We start from the raw sequence: 13,024 nt of genomic DNA on the forward strand, positions 1-13,024 counted from the left end.
GTTGAGATATTTCTCCCCATTCTCAACTGCCACATGCAGGTTTAGAACAGCCCATTTCGCATCTCCACCTCTCCTACCAGTCTCAAGGTGGTCTATTCTGTGTGTCCCCAGTTTTAGGACTTCCATTCAGCTAGACTGCTGATGATTCCCAGTGATGGCTATTCTATAGTTTAGTTGTAATTTTGATGTGGTTGTGAGAGGAGGCCAGCATAGTGTTTACTTTGCCATCTTGACCAGAATCTATGGTCAACCTTTCTTAGTAGTCAACCTTAGCAACAGTAAAACAATTACTAACGGCTTGTAAATATTTAGGTACAGTCATATTACACATGAGCTTTATGTACCAGGATAAAATTGAGAATTTTTTAAAAATTGCTTTGCTTTATTAAATGGTAATTTTTAAGTTTTACTCGACAAATTTTACTAAAACAGTTAGCATAGCATACTGAATTTGTAGAGTCAATACTACATTACACAACCAAGTTTATTTAATGCTATAAACTATATTGTATTTAGTAAGCAAACATTTTGGTTATATAAGCTAAACCATTTTTTTGGAGTTTTAAGGCTCTTTTTAAAAATTTTATTAGTTTCAAGTGTACAGTACATTGGTTAGACATTTATATAGCTTATAAAATGATCCCCTTGATTACTCTTTCTTTCCTCTGGCTCTCCACGTAGCTGTTACATTAATGCTAACTGCATTCCCTATGCCATGCTCCCTATTCTCGTGACCACCTATCGATTAATAATTTGTACTTATTTAACCCTTCAACCCATTCTCCTAGCTCCCAAACCCCTCCCCTCAGACCATCACCAAATTGTCCACTATATTTGTGAGTATGTTTTTGATTAGTTTATTCTTTTACTTCCTTAGATTCTGCATATAAATAAAATCATATGGTATTTATCTTTCTCTGTCTTATTTCACTTAGTATAATAACCTCTAGGTTCATCCATGTCATTGCAAATGGTAGAATTTCATTCCATTGTGAATATGAACCATAACTTCTTTATCCATTCATCTGTTGATGGACATTTAAGTTGTTTCCATATCTTGTAAGCCAAACAATTTTTAACAATAAATATTAACTGAAATTGATCTAAAATCCTATCTCAAGATTATGCTATAGTTCTGTAGATATCTGACTAAAAAAAAAAAAAAAAAAACAAACCAAGCCTCTTTAGTTTCCAAATTGTCAATGGCATCAGTTTTTATGACTTCATATGCCCTTTAATTTGTTAACTATTAGCAGTAGTTTTTAGAATACTAATTATACCATAGTCATGAACATTACCATTCTAATAAGAAAAGATGCTATATAAACTGGGCTATAAGCATATCTGGATTGATCTTTGGATGTAACATGATAAACCAGGCATAGTCCCTAAATTTAAAATACTCATGTTCTAACAGGGAAACAATGACAACAATCAAAATATATACTATGGAACTCCATTGAGCAAGGGTTATAATTACATTTAGACATAATAGAAGTAATATTATGTATTCAGATAGAATAACCATAGATAATAAAAACACCACATAGCAAATTTAATTTATTAAGAAATAACATTTAAGCTTCATCTCACATACCAACTCTGGCCAGTTGGTAGTGAATAATTGGAATTCTTAAAAAAGATTCAGTGGCCATGTATGTACTCAGAAAGAAAGAGTACTATATGTGGGTGGCAATGTCTGCCATGTATAACAAATTAAAAAGGCGGCACAAATGCCAGTTGTATTCCATTCTTGGGCTATCAAAATGGTCTTTGTTCAATCCTGTTGTCCCATATTATTAACATAGAGGGGTTAAGAATTGTCGTTATGAATTGTGGAGAAAATATAAGGGAGAGAGTATGTTGGCTAACTGGAGATAGGGCTTGGTTTATCTAGAAAGATTTTCTGGAGAAAATGGGTCATGAAAATTCTTCTTTATTCTGTGTACACAACTCTAGGAAATTCGTTCTGTCTTATTTTGTATTTATGATAGTAAATGAAACTGGGCTTCAATACCACAGTTAATCAATAGAAGCTTCTCTCACATAAACTGTACACTGGCTATTAAAAAAATCCTGAGACTAGAAGTTTTAGATTTCTAAGGAGAGCTAATTCCTTAGGCCAGTGGTCAGAGTCAGAAAACTATGCTTACTATGAATGGCCTATGGGTCAAATTCAACTGTGGGCCCGTTTTTGTAAATAAAGTTTTATTGGAACACGGTCACTCCCATTTGTTATATGCCGTCTTTGGCTGCTTTTATGCTTCAACAGCAGAGTTGAGTAGTTGCCAAGGGTAGTATGGTAACCTTACTTTGTTAAAATGCAGATTTATGGGCCAACACTAAATCCATTGAATGACACTCTCTTTGGTAAGGGGCCAAAAATCAGCATTTTACCAAGAATGACAGCTTATTTTAAAGCATATTAAATTTAATAAACCATTGATTTGTGACACTAAATTTTATAAGTATAGTCTGAATCAAATCTCTTGATAATAAGGGATGCTTGTAATATCTTTAATCTGCTAGATTGATTAAATACTTTCATGGTGCTCCTAGAGCTACATAACAGAAAATTCACTTGTTTTGCTTCTGAATATTCAGCATTTCACGCATGTTGAGTTTTACCTACAACTCATTTTTAACTTGAAGCTTATTTTCACAATTTTTGATCATTATACTAATTTATGTAATCTCATTTTATTTAGTATTGCATTAGACCAAGTGCTAAATGGTGAATTATTTCTGTGATTAAAAAGTAAGAATTAGGGTAAGACTCTGGGATTCTTATTCTAATCTTATTTTCATATTCCAAAGCTTTCTTCAGAGAAGACTTGCATGAATTTTTTTTTTTTAGACCAAAATATTTCTGGGTATTCTTGAGTTTCTGTCTTTGAGGTAGAACTCGTCTTCCTCTAATCCAGTAGACTGACTTCAGAGAAAGGATAAACATAGGTTTTTTGTTTTTGTTTTTGTTTTTGTTTTTTTTTTAGGTTTAGTGCTAAAAACAAGCTCAGTCCACTGAATTTCTAAATTTTTCAACCAGATCTGAATTCTCAAGACAATTGATCTGTTTGTACTCATTTTACATAAATCATGGTAATCTTGGGAGTAAGAAAATAAATGATGGCTAAGCACGAATGGCTAGCTCTATACAAGGAATATTACATCTACAGACTGCTCAGATGATGAGACTATCCAAATTCACCACAGATTTAGTAAAGACTAAATCTTGGAAGCATGTTTTAAATTATTCCTGCTTTGGTTATTTCTCAATTATGTATGTTAAAAATTGTAAATACTATTGGTTGGTATAATTTGCTAAGTGCGAAACTAAGATGAGTAAACCTGTGTTTTTGTTATTGCAGGGGTGAATGAAGGGAGCAGGAGATGCAGAGTGGGTGTACAGTCAAATGACCCCCCAAAATTTATGAGGAATCTCAGACAGAGCTGGCTACTATTGTTAGGAACCCCAAAGGAAAGGGCTTCTGAGATTATCAAAGCAAATGACATTTAGAAAAAGTATATCTGAGTTACCAATATTATGACCCAAGAATAAAAAACAAAGCTGAGAGTGAAATTCAGTCTCAACAGAGAAAGGGAAAGCTACCATTATTACTTGTATACTTGGAGTATGGAACTGGGGAGCTTTTACAACTCATACAAAGTTTAGACCACTAGTGCCTATATATAAGAAATTTTAGGTCTTTGAAAATCCTTGATAGTTTAATTTATTTAGTGCATCAAATATTTCATAGTTATTTTTTCTTTTAGATATTATTGCTTCCTTCCTTTTGATACTTCTTTTTGAAAATAGAGAAAATTAGATTCAATTTTACTTTCTGTTGTAACATTAACAAAAACATATTTTATGATTCTTATTTTCTTTTCAATTTCTCATATACTTTTTGAATTTGTATACATCAAAGGTATATTTTTCAATATTTTAAACCAGAACTTCTTGTTGGAATATTACAAACCTCCAACATCTATTTATAATAACTTCGTGTGCGTATAGATATAATTTTAGATAATTTCAATAGTGACTAAATCAGAAGCTCAATCACTGATTTGCTAAATACCCTTCCTGTTACTGACAATGGCCAGAAGTTAGTAATTAGTCGTTTAAACCATAATGTAAATCTCACCTACACATGTTGTCTACACAAATGTAGTTCTAAAATGTCAAAGGGGTGATGTTTCCCTCCTAGGAAGACAGACATTTTGGATTATATATTCTCTAATGACACCAATAATCTTTCAGATTTGATACAATTTGATTAAACAATACTTACTGAATGTCTGGTAAAGACAATGATTGGTGTCAGATGCTGCAAATCAACAAAGTCTATATGTGTTATATACATCTGCTGCATTTATAAACATGACTCCAGAAAGTTTAGAGACATGACACTTACTGGGAAGGATAAGAAGGCAGAAGTGATATATCCTAAAGTAAATAAAATATTTGAAGTGGTTCCACTTGGGAAAAATTTTTTCCCAGGACCTAATTATATAAACCCCTGTGTTGGACATATACCAGACTCAGAAGCAGAGACAATAGCTGCTCAAAGTCATGGAGTGTTAGAAAGTTCCAGAATAGGTGGATGAAGAATCAGGATAGAGAAGGAGACAGCTAGTGCTAGCAGCAGGATGCCTGAGCAGGAACTTGTACAACCCCTACCCCCAACCCAGCAAGAGAAAGAATAGAGCCCAGCTTGGGATACCAACTAATCCAAGGTGACCTGATTAAAATACCTTATGAGACCCAGATAGCTAAACTCCCCAAAATTCTGTGGCACCCAATTGGGAATTTGCTGACCGTGACAATAATAGTATTGTATATTATGTTGTTGCAATCGTGGTATATTTCTAAAGAAAATCCAGCTTTGGACCTAAACTACTTTGCACATGAGAAATGGAAACAAAAATATATCCCATACTTATAGTTGCCTTCTTTCTAAATAAATTATTTTTGTAATCTTCATTTCAATCATTGAAGTATAATTAGACTTAACTCGAGGTTTCTTGTAGTGTGGGCTAGATCATATGGCTGGCTATGCCTAGGATATAATAAGAACACCAGGTCTCAGGATGGCATGTCTGCACACTGAGGGATGGGGTAAGGAATACTAGTAATACATGTAACCATTTTCTTACTCAGTTACTTATTAAATCAGCAAACATTTAATTGCCAACTCTTACCAAAGATTGTACTAGGTGCTGGGAATACAGAGTTGAGCAAAATGAGACAGAGTCCCAGTCCTTACAGAGCTCTCAAAGAGTGGGGGAAGACAATAAAGGAGCAGTTAGATATATAAATAAAAAATTATGAAAAAAAGTACTTTGGAGAAAATAAACAGGGTAAAGTGAGAGAGAATAATAAGATGAGGGGTTGAGAGACTACTTAGATGGGATGACCAAGAAGATATCACTTAGATGACTTTTTAAAAGAGAATTGAAGAATAATAGGCTGCCAAGCCAGGGAAGAGCATCCTAAGTAAATGAAATGGAACATGTGACACCCTGAGGCAGGAAGAGCATAATTTGTGAGAGAAGTTGAAATGCCAGGGGAAAAGTAGATTATAAGGTTTGGGAAGTGGGCAGGGGTTAGAAGACACAAGATTTTATATGCTAGTACTTTGATTGTATCCTAAGGGTTTCTTCTGTCTGTTCAATAAGCCTCACCAGTCATTCATTCATTCATTCATTCATTCAATGTTTATTAAGTGCTGGCTATGCCCAGGTACTCTTCTAGGTCCTGGAAATATATATAAGAGGGAATGAAACAATCAATAATCTCTGCTCTCATGGATCTTACATTCTACTGGATGGGAGAGAGGCAGTAATATGAACACAGGAAAAATAAATAAGATAATTACAGATTTTGTTATGTGCAGAGAATAACAAGGAGAGAAGATCCCTTTAATCAATTTGATCTCCTGGCATAGGGCTTTGGCACTTAACTAGGATTATGTTATTGCTGTTGGAGTTTTCAGTATTTTATTGAAATAAACTAAATTAAATCTGGAAAATTAACGGTATCATCAAAGAAAGGAGAAATTCACTACTTTCCATTCTAGTTCTCCAACTTAAAAAATATACCTTAAAAATTATGTTGTATATCCTAAATATATACAATTTTCTCAATCATATTTCCATAAAGTGAGAGTAAATTAAAAAATAAATTCAAAACTTTAGGATTTCCAGGACAGGTCAAGATGGTGTAGAAAGTAGAGGCTGTGCATGCCTCCTCTTGCAACTACACCAAAATTATAACCAAACTACAGAGCAACCAGCACATGGAGTCACCTGAGGTCTGGCTGAACAGAAACCCTACTACTAGGGACAAAAATAACAGGTCACCTCAAATCGGTAGGAGGAACAGAGACACAAAATGACCCAGGCCCACAATCGTGTGTGGCAATCAAGAATCGGGAGAGCTATCTTGGCTGCAGAGCCCCCTCCCCCACCTGAGTGAGAAGTCCCAGCCCGACACTGGGCTCCCCAGCCCAGAGTTCCAGCATTGGGGAGAGAAGTCCCCACAACTACTGGCTGTGAAAAGCAGCGGAGTTTGCAGCTGAGTGAGAAGGAAGGCTGTGGAAGTTGCAGACATTCTCTTAAAGGGTCTACGCCCAGCCTTACTTGCTGATGGACTCACTCGCTCTAAGCTCCAATGCTGGGGTAGTTGTTCAAGGGGCATATGGGAAGGCAATGAGTTGTCTGGCTTCAGGGCAAGGGCTGGAGGGGCAGCTTTCTCTTCGAGAGAAGTGCTGAAAGTATCCATTGCTCCTTGTTAGCCCTTCCCACTCACAGCCTGCAGATGAAGGTTCTGCCATATCTGAGTTACCATCAACCTGAATAACACAGGTCACTCCACCCAGCGCATTCCCTGAGATTCCGCCTGTCTCAACTTGTGGGCCCACCCATGTTGCTTCCAGTGGTTTATTTCATACAAACGGGATGTCTTGGATCCTGCTGCAGGCTTTCCTAAAATCTCTCAAAGGCTCACAAAATCCAAAGACTTGGCACCTCGAGGCACCTATAAGCCCAGCACAGGTAGCAGCCATCTGTGGACTGCTTGGTGATTCTCACCAGGTGGCTACAGATGTGCACAGGCTGTGGTTGAACAAGGCCTACAGCTAGACCCATTCCGGGACTGCACCACTGGGCCACACAGCACACCTGATACATAAAGTCACTCTACTAAGACTAGGAGACTTAGCAGTCCTATCTAATACATAATAACAGACACAGTGAGGCAACCAAAACAAGGAGACAGAAAAGCATGTCCCACATAAATGAACAGAAGAAAGCTCAAGAAAAAGAATTCACCAAAATGGAGACAAGCAATATATCAGATGCAGAGTTCAAAACACTGGTTATAAGGATGCTCAAGGAACTTAGAAAAGTAGATGAACTCAGTGAGAACTTTAGTAAAGAGATAGAAAACATAAAAATGGAGATGGAAAACATAATAGGGAACCAGACAGAAATGAAGAATACAATATCTGAGATGAAGAGTACATTAGAGAGAATCAACAGAGTAGATGAAGTGTAGGTTTGAGTCAGCAGCATAGAGGATGGAGTAGCAGGGGACATCAAATCAGAACCACAACATGAAAGAAAATCCATAAAAATGAAAATAGTATAAGAGGCCTCTGGGACAACATCAAGTATAATAACATTGGCATAAGGGTACCAGAAGGAGAAGAGAGAGAGCAAAAATTGAAAACTTATTCCAAGAAATAATGACGGAAAACTTCTTTAACCTGATGAAGGAAATAGACATACAAGTTCAGGAAGCACAGAGAGTCTCAAACAAGATGAACTCAAAGAGGTCCACGCCAAGACACATCATCATTAAAATGCCAACGTTTACAGACAAAAAGAGAATCTTAAAAGAAAAAAAAAGCAGTTATTTATAAGGAAGCTCTCATAAGACTGTCAGTCCATTTCTCAACTAATTTTGCAAGCCAGAAGGGCTTGGCAGGAAATATTCAAAGTGATGAAAACCTAAGACCTACTACCAAGATTACTTTATCCAGCAAAGCTATCATTTAGAATCAAAGGACAAATAGTTTCCCAGACAAGAAAAAGCTAAAGGAGTTCATCATCACCAAGCCAGTGTTACAGGAAACGTTGGATGGATTTATTTAAGGAAAAAAAAAAAAACATGAATCAAAAATATAAATAAAGAATAGCAATAACTACTATCAACAAGTACTTCAAATGAAAAAGTATTAACTATTCCAATCATAAGATAGGGTGGCTGAGTAGACAATAAAACAAGACCTTTACGTAGGATGCCTACAAGAGACTCACTTCAGATAAAAAGACACACACAGCCTAAAAGTAAAGGGATAGAAAAGATATTTCATGATGGACCTAGAGTGTATTGTGCTGTGTGAAGTAAGTCAGACAGACAAAGACAAATGCCATATGATTTCACATATATGTGAAATCTAAAGAATAAAATAAACAAACAGAAAAAAACATAAACAAACTCATAGATAGAGGAAACATTTTGAGAGTAACCGGCTAGGAAGGGAATTGTGGAGACAGTGAAAATGGGAAAGGGATTAAGAAATATAAATTGGTAATTACACAATAGCCATGGAGATACAAAGTATAGCATAAGGAATATAGCCAATAATATTATAATAACTATGTACGGTGTCAGGGGTCACTAGATTTACTAGGGTGATCACTTTGTGAGTTGTATAGATGTACAATCACCATGTTGTACACTTGAAACTAATATAATGTTGTATGCCAACTATAACTGAAAAATAAAAATATATTATTAAAAAAAAAAATTAGGATTCCCTGTCAAGATGGTAGAGTAGGAAAACACAGTACTTGCCTTCTCTCATGACCACATCAAAATCACAACTTAACTACAGAACAACGATCATTGAGAATCACCTGAATTCTAGCTGATCAGAAGTCCTACAACTAAGGACATACAGAAGAAGCCACCTGGAGACTGGTAGGATAAATGAATACATGAAACAGGCTGGTCCTACACCCATGTGTGGCAGTTAAAAATTGAGAGCAATATCTCAGCTGCTATGTTCCCTCCAAAAGAGTAAGGAGTCCAGCCCTATGCCAGGCTCTCCGGCCAAGGGTTCCAGTGTTGAGAAAGAAGTCCTCATAACTTCTGGCTATGAAAACCAGCAGAAATTGTGGCCGAGTGAAATGAAGGGTGGCTTGAGTACCAGATGCTCCTTTTAAAGGGCCCATGTACACACTGACTCACTGACAGACTCACTCAGTCTGAATTCCATCACTGCAGCAGCATCTGGAAAGGCTCCACAGACATACAAGGGAAAACTGAATTGTCTGGCTTGAGAGCGAGGGCTGGAGGGACAGCTTTCTCCCACAGAATGTTGGCAGAATACACTGTTTCTTTGTTGAGATCTCCCTTGCACTCATCATTGAGACATAAGCAGGCATTATATCTGATTCTCTATCAACCTGGCCAACACCAGTCACCCCGGTCTGGTGATTTCCTGAGACCACACTCCACTCAAATTGTGGGCCCACCCAAGCAATTTCCTCCAGTGGCTTTTTCATACAAACAGCCTGTCTTGGCTCTGCTGCAGCCTTTTCTAAAATATTTCAAAGGTTCATAAAACCCAAACGAGCAGCATCTGGTCTCAGTGTACCAGATATCTCTTGCTGAGCAGCCCCCATATCTCTAGTGGCAGACGGCCTTGGTTCACAGCTTGGCCTCTCAAAGAACTTCCAAGCCCAGTGCAGGTGGCGGCCATCTGCATATTGTTGGTGACTCTTGTTAGAAGGCCCTGGGCATGAAACAGGCTGTGGCAGAACTTGGCCTATGGTGGGCCCATCAGGGACAGAAACCAGGATGACACATACAAAGGGCAGACTGCACAGGCATCAAAACCCTGCAAAAAACAAATTCTGTGACAAAGGATCAGCCCCTGAGCAACATCAGCTCCACTGTAGTTGTGACCAGTCCTCACAAACAATCAGCCTGAGAGTCAATCCCTGCCACTGATGTGCAAACAACAACAAAGGCTCAACTACAACAGAAGGGCACACATCATCCACAGAAAGGACACACCTTCAGCACCCAGCTTAGGTGACCAGGGAAGATTGAGCCACTGGGACCCACGGCACACCTACTACATAAGGCTACTCTGCTAAGACTGGGAGACATAGCAGCTCTACCAAATACAGAGAAACAAAAGAAGGAAGCAACCAACATGGATAGACAAATTTGATGCAAATGAAGGAAGAGAGCACAGCTCCAGAAAAAGAACTAAACGAAATGGAGATAAACAATTTACCAGATACAGAGTTCAAAACACTGGTTATAAGGATGCTCAATGATATCAGTGGAAACTTCAACAAAGACATAAAGAACATAAAAATAGAGATAGAAAATTTCAAAAAGAACCAGTCAGAAATGAAGACTACGATAACTAAAATAAAGAATACATTAGAGAGAATCAACAGTACATTAGAGGAAGCAGAAGATCAAATCAGGATAAGGTAGCAGAAAACACCCAATCAGAACAGCAACAACAACAACAAAAAGAATCCAAAACATGAGGATAGTATAAAGGGCCTCTGGGACAACATCAAGTGTATCAGCATTCACATCCTAGGGGTACCAGAATGAGAAGAGAGAGCTCAAGGAATTGAAAACCTATTCCAAGAAATAATAACTGAAAACTTCCATCACCTGGTAAAAGAAATAGACATACAAGCCCCAGAAGCACAGATTCCCAAATGAGATGAACGCAAAGAGGCCTACACCAAGACATATGATCGTTAAAATGCCAAAGTTTACAGACAAAGAGAGAATCTTAACAAGCAACAAGAGAAAAGCAGTTAGTTACCTACAATGGAGTTCCCATAAGACTGTCAGCTGATTCTCACAGAAACTTTTCAGAATGGAAGGGATTGGCAGAAAATATTCAAAGTGGTGAAAAGCAAGGACCTACAACCAAGATTACTCTACCCAGAAAAGCTATCATTTAGAACTGAAAGACAGATAAAGAGCTTCCCAGACAAGAAAAAGCTAAAGCAGTTCATCACCACCAACCAGTATTACAGGAAATGTTGGAGGAGGAACTTATTTAAGAAGAAAAAATATGTATCAAAAATATAAATAAAGGTAATAACTACATATCTATCAATAAGCACTTCAAATGGAAAAGTATTAAATGCTTCAATCAAAAGATAAGGTAGCTGAATGCATAAGAAAACAAGATCCTTACATAGGGTGCCTACAAGAGACTCACTTCAGATAAAAAGACACACACAGCCTCAAAGTAAAGGGATGTAAAAGATTTTGTGATGGACTTAGAGGATATTGTGCTGTATGAAGGAAGTCAGATAGAGAAATACAAATGCTATATGATTTTACTTATATGTGGAGTCCAAAGAACAAAATAAATGAAAAAACAAAACAAACTTATAGATACAGAGAACATTTTGATGGTTGCCAAATTGGAGGTGGGTTGTAGTAGGTGGGAGAAATAGGGGCAAGGATTAAGGAGTGCAAATTGTTTGTTACAAAATAGTCATGGGACTATAAAGTACAGAATAAGGAATATAGCCAATAATATTGCAATAACTATACATGGTGTTGGATGAATAGTAGGTATATTGGGGTGATCACTTTGTAAATTATATAAATGTCTAATTGCTATGATGTATACCTGAATGTGATATAATATTATATGTAAACCATAATTGAAAAATAAAAATATATATTTAAGTAAAATAAAATAAAACAACAACAACAAAAAATTTTATTTTAATCCTCCAAAGACATAAGAATAATTAGGCATTGGAGGCAAGGTCAGCACACTCTCTTAGCTCTCCTTCCCCCAATTACAGGCCTGCACCCACAATCCCGTTAAGAAAAGGCAGTGGTAGCAGTGGTCAACAATTACACTAAGTTAAAAAAGAGAAAAAAATCTGGTTATTGTCATTATATTTCAAACTTGCTAACTTCTATCTTTAGAAATTGGCTCCAGGAAAAAAAAAGTTAAAGGATTGGTTGTATTTCACATAATTCCTTAGGAGGAATGCTCCAACCACTCTTAATTATATCGCTTTTCTTTTCCTATGTCTTGATTTTCCTTTTTCCCAACTCTTCCCTACTCTTATCTTCTGTACCACCCTCCCTTTCCTTTCCTTTCTCTTTCCCTGACAATCTCTCCCTTAAGTCAGCTAGGGTAAAAGGTGACATCTATCTCCCTGTTGTATTCAGTGCAAAAAGCGGTGTTGAGCTCTAACCTAGATAATCTCCTTTATTCTGTGCATATCGCTCCATGGTTTTGTTACTTCTCAGTTAAGAGTTTGGGTTGTGACATTCTCTTATCTCCAAGGTGATATTTAAATTTCCTTCATCCAGTTTGGCTGCACTCTGGAACTGCAGATACTGGTGCATCTGTTGGAGACAGACTTACAGCTCTCCTAGATTTCTTGTAAGTCTTATCCTGCCCTGATTACTCAGTTGGATGGAGACCCAGAGTAAAAAATCTGTCCCTCCAACCCCAGCTGGCTACCTGAATAGGACACTCACACCCTGAACATCCCTCGGTGGTGTCTCTAGGACCATGAGGCATAACAGAGATGTGACCTGAGCTAAGCAAGAAACAAGCTTACTGGAAAAAAGAACTGGTGGAAAGAAAAGGCTTTCCAATTATACACTTAGTCCCTTTGTTCACCATTTAGCTTCCCCACAGCCTCCTTTCCCTCAGTTTCAATGTAAAAATCCTCTTTATCATTTTAAGTCCTGCATTGACTATGTACTATTCATATCCTCAGTGGTATGATTATCTTGGCACAGGTTTCCCAGGTTTGTCTTTCTTCCTTGAGGAAGTCCAGAAGAAGCAGATGGATTTATTTCTGTCCAGGAACAGCTTGAAGCTAGAGTTAAAGTCAACTGTAATCTTGATACCTCTGAGTATGCTAGTTGGGCTTCCTCAGTCAGTCTTCACAAAGTTCACAAAACTGATTGAGTTGGTGTTGTCAT

At 37.2% G+C, this 13,024-nt stretch overlaps 1 protein-coding gene across 1 annotated transcript in view; it reads right to left on the minus strand.

The window, feature by feature from the left end:
- Positions 1 to 13,024, minus strand: part of IL1RAPL2 (interleukin 1 receptor accessory protein like 2) — a 615,492-nt gene that overhangs the window by 378,976 nt on the left and 223,492 nt on the right. The window lies entirely within an intron of this gene.

This window comes from Pteropus medius, unplaced genomic scaffold, assembly GCF_902729225.1.
Source record: "Pteropus medius unplaced genomic scaffold, Ma_sr-lr_union100, whole genome shotgun sequence".
Taxonomy (NCBI): Eukaryota; Metazoa; Chordata; class Mammalia; order Chiroptera; family Pteropodidae; genus Pteropus; species Pteropus medius.